Source organism: Pan troglodytes, chromosome 6 (assembly GCF_028858775.2).
Source record: "Pan troglodytes isolate AG18354 chromosome 6, NHGRI_mPanTro3-v2.0_pri, whole genome shotgun sequence".
NCBI classification, from domain to species: Eukaryota; Metazoa; Chordata; class Mammalia; order Primates; family Hominidae; genus Pan; species Pan troglodytes.
Window position 1 is genome coordinate 171,672,463 of NC_072404.2, and position 15,824 is coordinate 171,688,286.

Consider the following 15,824-nt stretch of genomic DNA (forward strand, 5'->3'; position numbering starts at 1 on the left):
ATTTAATTCTTCACAGTAGTCTCTTATGATCCTTTGTATTTCTGTGGTATCTGTTGTAATGTCTCCTCTTTCGTTTCTGATTTTATTTGTCTTTATCCCAGGGATGCAAGAATGGCTCAACGTACACAAATCTATAAGTGTGATTCACCATATTAAGAGAATGAAGGATAAAAACCATATGATCATCTCAATAGATGCAGAAAAAGCATTTAACAAAATTCAATGGGGGAATATATTCTTTCATGATAAAAACTCTTGACAAGTTAGGTACAGAAGAAGTGTACCTCAACACAATAAAAGCCACAGATGACTAATCCACAACTAACATCATAAAGGCATACCTTAGAGATATTGTGTATTCAGTTCCAGATCACTGCAATAAAGCTAATTTTGCAATAGAGTCACATGAATTTTTTTGCTTCCCAGTGCCTACAAGAGTTATGTTTATACTATAGTATATTAAGTATGCAACAGCATTATGTCCAAAAAATGTACATACCTTAACTTAAAAATACTTTATTGCTAAAAACACTGAGAAAGCAAGCACAGGCTGTGGGGAAAAAATGGCACCAGTAGATTTGCTCGATGCCACAAACCTCCAATTTGTAAAAAATGCAATATCTGCAAAGTGCAATAAAGTGAAGTGCGACAAGATGAGGTATGCCTGTACTCATGGTAAAAAAAAAAAAAATTGAAGGCTTTTCCTCAGAAACCAAACAAGCATGGGCACGCTCACTACTTTTATTCAACATAGTACTGGAAGTCCAAACCAAAGCAACTAGACAAGAGAAAGAAATGGAAAGCATCCAAATTGTGGGGATGCTTAAAAAAATAAGTTAAATTGTCCCTGTTTGCAGACAACATGATCTTATATATTGAAAATCCTGGCAGGGCACGGTGGCTCATGCCTGTAATCCCAGCAATTTGGGAGGCTGAGGCGGGCAGGTTGCCTGAGCTTGGGAGTTTGAAACCAGCCTGGGCAAGATGGGGAAACCCCATATTTACTAAAAATACAAAAAATTAGCTGGGCATGGTGGCGGTGCCTGTAATCCCAGCTACTCGAGAAGCTGAGGCAGGAGAATCGCTTGAACCCAGAAGGCAGAGATTGCAGTGAGCCAAGATCGCACCACTGCACTCCAGCCTGGGCGACAGAGTGAGTCTCTGTCTCAAAAAACAAAACAAAACAAAAACGAAAAGAAAACCCTAAAATTCCATCAAAAAACTGTTAGAACTAATACGCAAATTCAGTAAACACACATGAAATGAAATAAATATACAAAAATCAGGAGCATTTCTATACACTAACAACAAATTACCCAAAAAAGAAAACAAGAAAACAATCCCATTTGCAATATGTAATACCTACAAAATATAATAAAATACTTAGGAATAAATTTAACCAAAGAGATGAAAGACTTCTAAACTGAAAACTGTAATACAATGATGAGGGAAATTAAGAAGACACAAATAAATGAAAATCCTGTGTTCATGGATTGACAGAATTAATATTGTTAAAATGTCTATATCACCCAAAGCAATCTACACATTCAATGCACTCCCCATCAAAATTCCAATAACGCTTTTTCACAGAAATAGATAAAACAATCCTGAAATTTGTATAGAACCATAAATGACCCTGAATAGCCAAAGCAATCTAGGTTCTTGAGCAAAAAGAACAAAGCTGGAGGGATCAAACTGACTGACTTCATAATCTGCTACAAACATATAATAATCAAAACAGCATGGTACTGGCATAAAAACAGACACATAGACCAATGGAACAGAATAGAGAGCCCAGAAATAAATACACACATTTATGGGCAATTAAGTTTCAACAAAAATGCCAAAAACACACAATAGGGAAAGGACAGTCTCTTCCATAAATCATGTTGGGGCAACTGGACATCCATATGCAGAGGAATAAAATTAGACCCTTTCTCACACCAGATTTGTAAAAATCAACTGAAAATGGATTAAAGACTTTGACATAAAACCTGAAACTATAAAGCTAGAAGAAAACATAGGGGAAAAGCTCCATGACATTGGCCTGGGTCATTTTTGGATACGGCCCCAAGAACATCAGCAACAAAATCAAAAATAGACAAATGGGATTGCAACAAACTAACAAGTTTCTGCAGAGTAGAGGAAACAATCAACAGAGTGAAGAGACCACCTAAAGAACAGGAGAAAATATATGCAAACTATGCACCTGACAAGAGGTTAATATCCAAACTATATAAGGACGCCAAACAACTCAATAGTAAGAAATCAAATAACCTGATTAAAATATAGGCAAGGAACCTGAATAGACATTTCTCAAAAGAAGACATACAAAGAGCCAAAAAGTATATAAAAAATTGCTCTGCTGGGCGTGGTGGCTCGTGCCTATAATCCCAGCACTTTGGGAGGCCAAGCCGAGAGGATTACCTGAGGCCAGGAGTTCAAGACCAGCCTGGCCAACATGGTGAAACTCCATCTCTACTAAAAATAGAAAAATTAGCCGGGTGTGGTGGTGGGTGCCTGTAATCCCAGCTACTTGGAGGCTGAGACAGAAGAATTGCTTGAGCCTGGGAGATGGAGGCTGCAGTGAGCCAAGATTGTGTCACTGCACTCCAGCCTGGCCAACAGAGTGAGATTCTGTTTCAATAAAAAAATTAATTAAAAAATTGCTCAACATCACTAATCATCAGAGAGACGCAAATTAAAAACACAATGAGGTATCACTTCACATCTGTTAGAATGGTTATTACCAAAAAGATCAAAGATAACAAGAATTGAAGAGGATGTGAAGAAAAGAGAACACGTGCACACTGCTGGTGAGAATGGAAATTGCTACAGCCATTATGGAAAATAGTATGGAGGTTTCTCAAAAACTTAACAATACAACTACCATATTCAGCAATTCTACCGGATATGTGTTCGAAGAAAATGAAAGCAGTGTGTTGGAGAGATAACTGCACTCCCATGTTCACTGCAGTGTTATTCACAATGGCCAAGATGTAGAATCAACCCAAGTGTCCATCAACAGATGTGTAAAGAAAATGTGGTTTATATGCACAATTCAATACTATTAACCATAAAAAGAAGTAAATCCTGTCATTTGCAATCATATGGATATTATGTTAAGTGAAATAAGTCAAGCACAGAAAGACAAATGCCAGTAATCTCACTAATATATGGAATCTAAAAAAGTTCATCTCATAGAAGTAGAGAGTCGAATGGTGGTTGGCAGGGGCTGTGGAGAGGGAGAGGTTCAGGAGATGTTGGTCAAAAGATGCAAAATTTCAGTTAATAGGAGAAATAAGCTCAAGAGATATATTGTATAACTATAGTTTATTGTGTAACTTATTATATGACTATAATTAATAACAATGTATTAAATTCTTGAAAATTGCTAAGAGATTTTAAATGTTCTCATCACAAAATAATTACACGAAGTAATGCGTACATTACTTAGCTCAATTTAGTCATTCTACAATGTATACATATTTCAAAACAACACACTGTACATAACAAATATATATAGTTTTATACATTAAAAATAAATAAATAAGCTGGGCACGATGGCTCATGCCTGTAATCCCAGTGCTTTAGGAAGCCAAGGAGAGCGGATCATGAGGTCAGGAGTTCAAGACCAGCCTGGCTGACATGGTGAAACCCCATCTCTACTAAAAATACCAAATTAGCCAGACATGGTGGTGCATGCCTGTAATCCCAGCTACTTGGGAGGCTGAGGCAGGAGAACTGCTTGAACCCAGGAGGCAGAGGTTGCAGTGAGCGGAAATCAGGCCATTGCCCTCCAGCCCGGGCAACAAGAGCGAAACTCCATCTCAAAAAAAAATATCTAAATCAATTCATTAAATAACTTATTAAGAATTTATGAAACTAAAAATATAGAGGAAAAGTTTAGAAAATGTACATAAACCAAATAAATAGTAGGTACTAGACAGCAAAGGGAATAAGTACCAAAAAATCCTCCTGGGATCATTATAAAATAAAAGGTAGAAAAACTAAAAAGAGAGATAATTAGAAAGAAAGAAAAAAAAATCCAAAGACTGTGAATAAAAGAACATGATACAACAAGAGGACAGTTAAAGGCAAAAACAAAACAAGGACAAACAAACAAAAAACCCATTTGGATTCACAAATTCTGGTTTTTACTCTGACATGCAAAGAACTTGCAGTACTTGCTGTCAACCTCACAACAAGAAAAAACTGAACAAACTGAAAATCAACAACACTTCTTAGAATAACCAGAGAAATGAGGTCACAGGGCAAATCACCACCTCAAAAGCTGGGGACAGACATGAATACAGAGAGCCACAGTTTACAAGGTACAAAAGTTACTGCTGCAGCCAGCAGCTGGCAGGCACAAATTGCTAGAGGCTGAGTGTGGACTTGCCTAAGAGTTAGAGACCACTGGGGGCCCACTCCTTTTTTTTTTTTTTTTTTTTTTTTTTTTGAGTCGGAGTTTCACTCTTGTTGCCCAGGCTGGAGTGCAATGGCTCAATCTCGGCTCACTGCAACCTCCACCTCCCAGGTTCAAGCAATTCTCCTGCCTCAGCCTTCCTGAGTAGCTGGGATTACAAGCATGAGCCACCATGCCCGGCTAATTTTGTATTTTTTTAATAGAGACAGGGTTTCTCCATGTTGGTCAGGCTGGTCTCGAACTCCCGACCTCAGGTGATCCGCCTGCCTCGACCTCCCAAAGTGCTGGGATTACAGGCGTGAGCCACTGTGCTCAGCCTGGGGGCCCACTCTTAAGGTATCCTCATACTTTCATAAATTTTACCTACAGGAGTCTGAACAGGTTCTCACACTGAATTTCACAGAAAAACTCCTTTGTGTTTGTGGCAGTAGGAGAGGAAAAGTAACCATTTTGAAATAGGCCATGGAGAAAGGTTGCCATTATGAAATACACCTGAGCTTTCTCTTCTTCACGGCAGGGACCGGTCCTCAGGGTAAACTATCTTGTTAGAGCCTTGTCTAACCTAGGAAAAAGACAACTGAATGCATTCCGTTCCCTTTAGTCTTCTTGTCTCACATAAGGGGAGAAGGGAAAGGCTAAGGAACTATTAAATTTAAGTTTAGCCTAAAGTCGCCTCTTTGTAAGTTCAGCCTAAAAGTTTTTCTGTACATAGTAAACTGTAACCTAACTGGACATGCAAACAGACTGTAACCTACACTTGTGACAAGTAGCTGAGTCTCAGCCAATCACTGCCATACTTCAACCACTCACAGGCAGCCACACCATGTTCAAATAAGGCAAATGCCGAGCTGTAACCAATCCAGCTGTTTCTGTACCTTGCTTCCATTTTCTGTACCTCTCTTTAATTTTCTGCCTGTAAATCCTCTTCAAACATGCAGCAGTGCCGGAGTATCTCTGAACATATTCTGGTTTGGGGGGGCTGCCTGATTCACAAATCGTTCTTTGCTGTATTAAGCACTAGTAAATTTGATTTGTCTCAAGTTTTTCTTTTAACAGATGGCATCAGAAGTGGGATCCAAAGTAGAATGTCCAGTGACACCTAGGAGCATCGAATAACCAAACAGGATCCCCACGGGGCCCACTGTGAGTAGTGTGTCTCACAGCCGTTGGGGATGCTGGGTAAGCTTCACAGATTTGTGTTTTGAGCTATCCAAGTTTGAGAAAATTTTAATTCCAACTGGGTTCGGAAGTCATAACAAACTGGACTGGGTCCAGGATCAGACTGGATCTGATGATTAACTGGCTTGAATCCAGTTAGATAGAGGCCTCAGACGTCTGAGTGGGTCAGGCAGAAACTGGCAGTACATGGCAGCACTGCAGGGGGCGCAAACTCCAGCTTTCGAAAATTTGTAGCGATTTTGTGTGTTCCATCCCCTTTGTTTCTCTTTCTTGCATGCTTAGGTAGGGAAAATCATTGGCTAAGTTGATTATGGGGATCTCGTAGCCAAAGCCAAGATTCAATGTAAAAATGGAATCCTTAATTTCTGAAGAACTGAGTACTCTACCTTCTGGCTTTGCCTATCTATATATGTATAAGTATTAGGCCCTACAAACAGCAAATAGGGCATGTAGACATGGTGAAATATTATTAAAGACAATTAAAATCTACAGTAGGGGCCAGCTGCGGTGGCTCACACCTGTAATCCCAGCACTTTGGGAGGCTGAGGTGGACAGATCACCTGAAGTCAGGAGTTAGAAACCAGCCTGACCAACATGGTGAAACCCTGTCTATTCCAAAAATACAAAAATTAGTTGGGCATGATGGTGGGCGCCTGTAATCCTCGCTACTCGGGAGGCTGAGGCAGGAGAATCACTTGAACCTGGGAGGCAGAGGTTGCAGTGAGCCAAGATTGTACCACTGCCCTCCAGCCTGGGCGACAAAGCTAGATTGTCTCAAACAAACAAACAAACAAAACTATAGTAGGACATTCAAATAAACAACACTGCACTTTAAGAAGTGCATTTGAAAATGAGGGCTCCCAAATTAGTCTCATCCAGCAATGCCTGTTGATCTGCAGAAGCTTCTAAAAAGATGTCAATTTTTTTATTGCCTCTTTTAAAACAATCATTCTAAAAGACAAACAAAAAGTTTAAGTGACTAATTGATAAGAAAAGTTAAATCTGCTAACCTTTTGGCTTAGTTACTATCCCACCCCAAAAGCAAAAAGAAAGCTATCCTGGATAAAGTGTTTATAAAAGGTAGGCCCTCGGGTAAAGTAGGCTTGCCTCTTTTTCAGAGGTATCCACGCTGAGTCCAGACACAGAGAATGCTTTCTTTGCCCTATTTAATGGGCTCCACCCTGAACTCAGTAATTTTAACCAAGAAACAGTACCTAAGTTAAAAAGACCACCTATTGAACAAAATCATGTCTCTAAAATACATCTTTCTGGCAGTCGACTGGTGATATGGTCTGCATCTGTGTCCCCACCCAAATCTCATGTCAAATTGTAATCCCCAATGTTGGAGGTGGGGCCTGGTGAGCAGTGATTGGATCATGGGGTCAGATTTCTCCCTTGGTGCTGTTCTCATGATAATGAGTGAGTTTTCATGAGATCTGTATGGAATCCCACCACCCCACCTCTTGCTCCTGCTCTGGCCATTTAAGAAGACATGCCTGCTTCCCCTTTGCCTTCTGAGTGTTCTGAGGCCTCCCCAGAAGCTGAGCAGATGCCAATATCATGCTTCCTGTACAGCCTGTGGAACTGTGAGCCAATTAAGCCTCTTTCTTCTTAATGAATCACCCAGTCTTGGGTATTTCTTTCTAACAGTGTAAGAACTAATACAGAAAATTGGTACCAGAAGTGGGGTATTACTATAAATATACCTGAAAACCTGAAAGCAGCTTTGGAAAACAGGCAGAGATTGAAAGAGCGTGAAGGGCTCAGAAGAAGAAAGGAAGATTAAGGAACATTTTGAACTTCCTAGAGACTTGCTAAATTGTTGGGACCAAAAATTTGATAGTGAAACAGACAATGAAGTCAAAGCTGAGGAGATCTCAGATGGAAATGGGAAACTTATTGGGAACTGGAATAAAGATCACTTTTGCTATGCTTTAGCAAAGAGCCTGGCTGCATTGTGTCCCTGCTCTAGGGATCTGTGGAACTTTGAACTTGAGAATTCAGTGTATCTGATGGAAGAACTTTGAATTTTGTGTATCTGATGGAAGAAGTTTGAATTTAGTGTATCTGATGGAAGAAATTTATATGCAGCAAAGCAATCAAGATATGATCTGGCTGCTTCTAAACAACCTATGCTCATATATGTGAGGAAAGAAATAACCTGAAACTGGAACTTATATTTAAAAGGGAAGCAGAGCATAAAAGTTTGGAAAATTTACAGCCTGGCCATGTTGTAGAAAAGAAAAGCCCATTTTCAGGGGAGGAATACAAGCAGGCTTCAGAAATTTGCACAACTAAAAGGAAGGCAAGTGCTGATAACCTAGACAATGGCGAAAAGACCTCTAAGGCACTTCAGAGACCTTCAAGTCAGCCTCTCTTTATTCATCCATTTTCATGCTGCTGATAAAGACATAGAGACTTGGCAGTTTACAAAAGAAACAGGTTTATTGGACTTATAGTTCTATGTGGCTGAGGAGGCCTCGCAATCATGGCAGAAGGTGAAAGGCACATCTCACATGGCAGTGGCAAGAGAGAGAATAAGAGCCAAGAGAAACAGGTTTACCCTTATGAAACCATCAGATCTCATGAGACTTATTCACTACCACAAGAACAGTATGGGGGAAACTGCCCCCCGATTCAATTATCTCCCATCAGGTCCCTCTCACAACATGTGGGAATTGTGGCAGTACCATTCAAGATGAGATCTGGTTGAGGACACAGAGCCAAACCATATCACCCTCCCATCATAGGCTTGAAGTGCTAGAAGGACTGAATGGTTTCCTGCACCAGGCCCAGCCCCTGCTGCCCTGCACAGCCTCTGGACACTGCTCCTTGCATCCCAGCCACTCCAGCTCCAGCCATGGCTAAAAGGGGTCCAGGTACAGCTTCGGCCACTGCTTCAGAGGGTGCAAGCTCTAAGCCTTGGTAGCTTCTACATAATGTTAAGCCTGTGGGTGCAAAGAACGCAAGAGTTGAGGCTCAAAAGCCTCCACCTGGATGCATTGCAGAGGATGTATGGAAAACCCTGGATGTCCAGGCAGAAGCCTACTGCAGGAGCAGAGCCCTCTCAGAGAACCTCTACTAGGGCAGTGCAGAGGGGAAATGTGGGGTTGAACCCCCCTATAGAGTCCCCACTGGGACACTGCCTAGTGGAGTTGTGAGAAGAGGGCCACCATCCTCCAGATCCTGAAATGGTAGAGCCACCAACAGCTTGCACCATGTACCTGGAAAAGCTGCAAGCAATCAACCACAGCCTGTGAGAGCAGCTGCAGGGGCTGATCCCTGCAAAGTCAAAGGAGCAGAGCTGTCCAAGGACTTGGGAGCCCACCTCTCACACTGGTGTGTCTTGAAATTGGGACATGGAGTCAAACAAGATTATTTTGGAGCTTTAAGGTTTAATAACTTCCTTCCTGGGTTTCAGACTTCAAGTGGGGCCTGTAGCCCCTTTCTTTTGGTGGATTCCTTCCTTTTGGAACAGGAGTATTTACCCAATGCCCAAACTTGCATTGTATCTTGGAAGCAACTAACTTTTTTTTTTATTTTACAGGCTCATAGGTGGAAGGGACTAGCCTTGTCTCAGATGATACTTTGGACTTTTGAGTTAATGCTGGAATTAGTTAAGACTTTGGGGGACTGTTGGGAAGGCATGATTGTATTTTGCAATGTGAGGATATAAAATTTGGAGAGGTCAGGGGAGGAATTATGTGGTTTGGATCTGTGTCCCCACCCAAAGCTCATGTTAAATTGTAATCCCCAATGTTGGAGTGAGGTCCCAATGTTGTAATCCCCAATGTTGGAGGTGATTGGATCACAGGGGCAGATTGCTCCCCTTGGTGTTGTTCTCATGATAGTAAGTTCTTGTGAGATCTAGTTATTTAAAAGTGTGTGGTACCACCTCCCAATCCCAAAAACTCTTAACATTATTTTAAATTTACATAACAAGTATTACCTTTATGGCACTTTTCTTGGTCATCTTGTCTTAACTATGCCTTTATGTACAATCGTTTTCCTTTAAGCCTAAAGTCTCAGCTCCGAGCTTTTCAGATATAAATTTCTACCTTGTTTCACCTAACAGTCATCCCTAGAAATGCAAATTTAGGGCTGCCTAGCTAACAATTGCTTAGGGCAATGAAACAGGTAATTGGAACATTAATAGTCTGAATAGGGAAATAAAAACTATTTGAAAGCCAGCAAATGAGAATTACTTGTAAAAGCTATAAGCTCTGCTTCTCCATGTGTCTGTATGTTGATATGTATTATGTGTATAATATTTGGCAAATAATGCTAGCTTTAAAATTGTTGATAAGATAGAAATGGCTTCAGAATCGTCAGTTAAATATAATTCAGATATTTTTGGCTAGATCTACTGGTCAAATAGGTTTACGCTATCTCTACATGTTTTTAAGGGCATAAAACTGCTGCTTCTATAATACTTTATATACTTTCTTAATTTGTCTGTAATATTTTGTTCTTGATTTTGAGCCTCTGGATTCTGGGGTCTGGATAGGTGGCCATAGTGAGGCCTGAGGACATGTTATCAGTGGCCAGACCACCAATTACTAGGCAGAGTCAAGCCCAAGATGAGCCCCTTCTTCCTTGGCCCAGCTTTGTCTCCGAGCCATGCTGCAAGGGTTTGGATCTCCCAGGCATCATCTTCACAGGTGTCTTCTGTCTTGAGCTCTACATTTGGTATGTAAATTCAAGACCCAAATAGGCCCTGCCCTTCAAAGCCATCCTGGATACGATGTGACTACTTGAGACTCAGAACAACTGAGGAAAATATTAGCAGGAGAGTACCTGTGTCATTGGCAGGAGAGTACCTCTTTCAAAGTTCTTTTCCGTAATTTAAAATCTTAAAGTTATGCTATATTGAATTAAGTAATAAGCATAAATGTCTGAGTCATTTCTAAGTAAGTTAAAATACTAAAACATTAATTAGTAAACATAAATTTAAGTTTATATATTTTGGCATCTTATTTTTAGATGGTATAGAAAAGCTACATATATTTACATCTATTAATAAACTTGAGAAAACCTATCTAAAAAGTTATGAAAGTTTTCATCTACAATTATTGATATAGAACAGTTCAAAACTACTTCCTAGGCTTTCACTAAAAATTAGGGTTACTAGTAGTTAAAATTGTAGTTAATATATGTAATTGAAACTAATAGATATAAAAAACAATTTTGTATATAGTGTCTAAAGAAAAGCAAAGTATTTTTCGGTAAGGAAAGTTGTAAAGGCATGAAAATGTGTGTTGAGAAAAAAATAATTTTGTCTAGAAGCTGAAGATTGTTTCAAATTGAAGGAATAAAAAAGAAAGATAAATGAATAAAGTTGGAAAGAATAAAAAAATTGTAAGAGATTATAAAAAGTTTATGGAAATTTTCTGTGGTCAAAAGATAACAAATTGGACAGATCTGTTTATAAGGTTTTATTAGCTTAGTGTTGATAATACACTATGCAAAAGTAAAATTTGGTTTTCCCTTTTGAACAAGAATTTTCATGTAGTATTAATAAGAGGTAGTAAAAGACTTTTGTTCACCTTTTGAGTAAACTGCAAAAGAGAGACAGAGGAGAGAAGGAGACAGATTCTGTCTCATGCTGTCTTTCTCAGATCTGTTGATTGGAAAACTGAGTCTCCCCTCTATCAAAGAAGAACGGTTTTTGCTTTCTAACCCCTTTGATCACTTTGGCTAAATGAATATTATCTTACAATGCCTTGTGATCCTATTTTGATTATTTTAAACCTTTGACATATTTGACAGGCTTCCCAAAATCAAATTTCAAATTGTCTTTTTTTGTTGTTACCTCAAACTAACTTTGGGATGCTACAGAGGGCCCCTGCAGCATCCAAAAGACAGAGAAACAGGATTATTTGCTACGTTAAGTTTATAAGCGAGTAAAATCCTAGAGTATCATGCCTTCAAGGAGATTCATGAAAAGGATGGAAAGGACCCTGACAAGCACTCTTGAATGCCAAGTTTCTGATGTCTTTAGGATCATATCGTTTAGACTGGGTATGAATTACCAGCACTCTAATGAACACACTGACTGGTTTATGAAACTGATAATCCAATTGGGATAAAAATTAATTGAATACCAAGGAACTACTCTGCCAGATCTTCAAGCTAAGTCAGCCAGTACTGAAATTGTTTTGATATGTAGTTTAGATGAATTCCATGATCCAAGTCAAATTTACCTATGATAACCCATCTAATAAACAGTGCTATGCACGTGAATTGGAGAAACAAAACTGGTATTTAAGAAGACATAAATCTTCCGTTTTGCAGCTATCACTGAAGCAGCAATCGCCAAAATGAAGTTCAATCCCTTTGCGACTTCCAACCGAAACAAGAACCACAAAAGGCACTTCAATGCACCTTCCCATTTACAGGAAGATTATGTCTTCCCCTCTTTCCAAAGAGCTGAGACAGAAGTACAATGTGTGATCCATGCCCATCCGAAAGGATGATGAAGTTCAGGTTGTACGAGGACACTATAAAGGTTAGCCAATTGGCAGAGTAGTCCAGGTTTACAGGAAGAAATATGTCCTCTACGTCGAACGGGTGCAGTGGGAAAAGGCTAATGGCACAACTGTCCATGTAGGCATTCACCCCAGCAAGGTGGTTATCACTAGGCTAAAACTGGACACAGACCGCAAAAAGATTCTTGAACAGAAAGCCAAATCTCGCCAAGTAGGAAAAGGGCAAATACAAGGAAGAAACAATTGAGAAGATGCAGGAATAAAGTAATCTTATATACAAGCTTTAAAACTTGAAATGAAAAACAAAAGGAAGATATAAATCTAATGTTAAGGATGGACTCATGGAGCCTGGACAGATGCCTGGTCCTTCCTGAATCCTTAAAGCTTCCATTACTAAAAGCTCTACACTCCAAGGCCCATCATGGAAGAGGTAAGATGATCCAAATAGAATATTGGCATGTTCTAAATTGCTAAAATAGTTTATGCCCAATGTTTGGTTTGTCAAATCTACAATCCTGGGAAGGCAATCAAAACTTCATGTACATTTCTGCTACATTATAGGCCATTGAAACATTTTTAGAGGGATTTCATTCCATTGCCATTTTCAATGCATGTTTTCTGATTGTATAGAAGCTTTTCCATTCAAAAAGTCTCGTGCTGTAACAGTAGATAAAAGGTTATTAGGAAACATGTTTCCCTCATGGGACATACCTGGAAAGATTGCTAGTGATAGAGGTACTTGTTTCATCAGACAAGTTGTAAAACAATGAGATAAGGTATCATAGGTATAGTCACATTAGGCAAAGCTAACTGAATTGACTGGATTTCCTTGGTCTAAAGTACTGCGGATTGATGACAGATCCACTTCCACGTGCAAAACGTTAAGTTGATCCCTTATGCAATAGTCACTGAAGGCCTATGCTCCTAATAATAAAACCTCACACATCTTCTCCTCCTAAGCTCTGATATGACTAAGTGCTGCAAGGCTTTAATGCATTATGCCCAAGTCTATTTTCACCAGGTAAAGAAAGCTTTCCATGGTCCACTGAGGACAAACCCTACATGATCTAAAGCCTAGAAACTGACTCTTCTGGAAACATCATCAGGGAAAGACTGCCCCTGCCACTTACACTGCAGCAAAACTTCAGCACCTTGAGCCTTGGGTTTACAATCTCACAGCTGAAATGGGCCCCTCCAGACTCTTCAACCTATACACTTGTTGGAGACCTTAAGGTAAAGCTAACCAGGAAAGTTTCTCCCTAAAAGCAGACAGCATCCTAGATGTGGACAGCTTTCCCAAGATCATGGATCAATACTTTTCTGCTATCATGAGACTCTTATCTCTCAATAGTTCCTTTGCTTGTGCCTCTATGAATAGAACTGCAGAAGGGGTCTCTCCTGTGTACTTGTGGGGTATACTTTTATTTGCGGAGAATTTCATAGTCAACATTAAACATGAACAACCTTATTGTACATCAATTTTAACAAATATAGCATACAAATGGCAAATAGGGGAAACTGTTGCAAGGAGAGGGAGCTCTCTGTATTATTTGTTCAATTTATCTGTAAAATTTATTAAGAAAATAAATCTATTAATTAAAAAAATTATCTGGATGTGATCAGGAAACATCCTGTCTCTTGATATATTTAACATATTAGAGCATCAACTGATTCAATTTTTAGAGACATTCAGCTTTAGCCAAAGTGGTTGAAACCAGTATATGTATTTATTTCCCAGGTTATTTTAGAGTTTCTACTAATAACCTGACATTTATGCTTTTACAAACCTGTCAAAACTTTCAATTAAGGCAGAAAAATCACAAACATCTGAAAGGAGTCCACATTACCCAAACACCTTTCATACAATCAGTATGCCTAACAGCTTTTGGCAACATTTTTAAAGTGTCTGGTATCTGGTGATCACAGTGTAGATAGCAAGAATATCTCCATCGTGTCAGATATTAAGGCATAGTAGGACATTATTCTTTACCAAAGTGATAAATTACTTCTAAGTATATTGAATTCAACAACAAAGAATGAATTTGCTCCATTTTTTAATTCGGAAAACAGTTTTTAAAGGCTCACTTGTTATACCCATGACTTTAAATTATAGAGTAAGAATGAAAACAAGATTTCTCCTCTCTTCTCCAGTGTCGGAAGTGTTTTCATCAGTGTTTCTCTACTACTATTTTAATGTTGACAGGAATGATGTCATCATGATATGTCTGCCACAGGTATTTTTTTAAATGCATTTTATCAGAGGAGTGGAAACAACTCATCCTAAGCCCTTTTTCATTATTAAAGACAAAACAGAACTATAATATAATCTCTAGGAAAAAAAAAAACACTTCAGTAAGTTCCCACAAATATACCTGAGTCTTTACAGCAACTGCTGCTACAAAACACTCGGAGAGATTGGCAAATTTCCAAACAATTGCTGGACATCACATACTGCATAATATAGGCAATGACTTAGAATTATTTGAAAAAATAATCTGGGTGGAAGCAAGGGTGTTAGTTTGTTCTCATGCTGCTAATAAAGACATACCCGGGACTGCATAATTTATAAAGGAAAGAGGTTTAATTGACTCACAGTTCCACATGGCTGGGAGGGCTCAAAATCATGGTGGAACAGGAAGCAAGACAGGTCTTATATGGCAGCAGGCAAGACAGAGCTTGTGCAGGGCCACTCCAATGTATAAAACCATCAGATCTGGTGAGACTTATTCACTACCACAAGAATAGTATGGGGGAAACTGTCCCTATGATTGAATTCTCTCCACCTGGCCCTGCCCTTCACACATGGGGATTACTTACTACAATTCAAGGTGAGATTTGTGTGGGGACACAGCCAAACCACATCAGCAAGTTAGGAATAGAAATTGATAATAAATATACAAGTGTGGGGGGAGGGATAGCATTGGGAGATATACCTAATGCCAGATGACGTGTTAGTGGGTGCAGCGCACCAGCATGGCACATGTATACATATGTAACTAACCTGCACATTGTGCACATGTACCCTAAAACTTAAAGAAGAATAATAATAAAGAAAGAAAAAAAAAATAAATAAATAAATATACAAGTGTGAGTAGAAAGTTCAAGGTAATACAGAAGATTAAGAAAAATAAATGGAGAGATGGTTTTGGTGAAGGTTAAAATTGAGAACTAAATTAAAGATGAACCCCATGCCACCAATTTCTGCTCCTTAGGTTTGTTTTAGATGTCAAGGACTGTGTTGAGAGAGACAAGAGTCAAATAGGCACTGAGTAGGCTTTGAGAATATTTTGTACATAACAAAGGAGAAATGTGAGAGCATTAAGATACTAAAATGTGAGAAGCATATTGAACTAAGAACCATTCTGACCCTGCCTAGGCTTTCATTAGTGCAGTGTTTAGAGACTAGGCAGGTGGGCAAATTCAAATACTATGGGTATGATACATTAAGAATCCATAGGCCAGGCACGGTGGTTCACGCCTGTAATCCCAGCACTTTGGGAGGCCGAGGCAGGCGGATCACCTGAGGTCAGAAGTTCAAGACCAGCCTGGCCAACACAGCGAAACCCCGACTCTACTAAAAAATACAAAAATTAGCTAAGCGTGGTGATGGGCACCTGTAATCCCAGCTAGTCGGGAGGCTAAGACAGGAGAATTACTTGATCCTGGGAGGCAGAAGTTGCAGTGAGCCGAGATGGCGTCACTGCATTCCAGCCTGGGCAACAGAGACT

General features: G+C 39.4%; 1 pseudogene; it reads left to right on the plus strand.

Moving 5' to 3' along the window:
* Positions 1–11,928: 11,928 nt before the first annotated feature.
* LOC129135459 (large ribosomal subunit protein uL24-like) lies at positions 11,929–12,371 on the plus strand (annotated as a pseudogene).
* The last annotated feature ends 3,453 nt before the right edge of the window (positions 12,372–15,824 follow it).